The sequence below is a fragment of the Chrysochloris asiatica genome, unplaced genomic scaffold, assembly GCF_000296735.1.
Source record: "Chrysochloris asiatica unplaced genomic scaffold, ChrAsi1.0 scaffold00140, whole genome shotgun sequence".
Classification (NCBI taxonomy): domain Eukaryota; kingdom Metazoa; phylum Chordata; class Mammalia; order Afrosoricida; family Chrysochloridae; genus Chrysochloris; species Chrysochloris asiatica.
In genome coordinates this window covers 241,377-242,506 of record NW_006408658.1, presented here as the reverse complement: position 1 = coordinate 242,506, position 1,130 = coordinate 241,377, and positions in this window count along the sequence as shown.

Sequence of the window (1,130 nt, the reverse complement as noted above, 5' to 3'; positions counted from 1 at the left end):
GGAGAAGAGAATGAATGGAATGTGGGACCCTATTCAGAGAAGCAGGGATGCCAGAGATGGAGGCAAAGACAATGACATCAAGAAATAAAGCAGCTGAGAACTCTAGACGCATGGATAGAGAAAGATTGTGTACTGGTGGCCAGGAGGAAGGCTTGCAGAATGTGCCCTTGGGTTGTCTAAATGAATATATATTCCTAAGTGTTTTTGTATACATCAAAAACAAGTAAACAAAAACAACACAGGGAATAGAAGCAAATACTGTTGAATGGTGATGCATGGAGGGGATTGTAATCATTTGCAATAATGCAAAATATCATAGGATGAGTGCAAAACTGATGATCCCCATGTAAACTATCACTCAATGCACAATAAAAGTTTAAAAAAAAAAAGGGTGGGGGGGACTAGTCCTAGAAAATTAAATAGTTCATGTGAGGGGATAGAGACAAGCACCAAAGAGATAAATTGTATAGGCCTGGAGTTGGTGGTGTGAAATTCTCTAGGCTTATGAGCAAAGCATGTTGTCCCCTGGTGTTCCTGTTACTGGGACAGAAAGGTAGACTTGAACATTGCACTTAGTGGCAAGTGTATCCTGGTAGGGCATGGGTCTCTTTACTGCCTTCGGATCACTTGAACAGGAATCAGATTTGTAAGCATTGCAGAAGTAAAGGATCTCCAAAAAAACAGCATCTGAATAGTAAGCCATGCCTGGACTTACCCCGACTACATCTCATTATTCTAACAACTCACTTTAGGTTCTTAATTTCTAGGTGGTGTCATTAATTTAAACATTTTCAACAGGTTCAGACAAATCCTCCTTTTCCCACACTCCCATCTCTTGGTCTTTAATCCCTAGCTCAGTTCCTCCCAATCAATAATAATAATAATAATAACTAATTACATAGCGTGGTAATTTTGGATTCTGTCATTGATCCAGAATTCTGGCTGGGTTTTGAATTTTTCTTCTAATAAAACAAATTTGATGCTTATCTCCTTCCTGGCAAATATTTCTAATGAAGTGACAATATTCCAAAGAAGACTTACATTTATATTTTTGATATAAACAATTTTTTGATTTATAGTAAAAAAGATGAAAAATATATTCTTCCCCTAATTATAAAAGATTATCTACC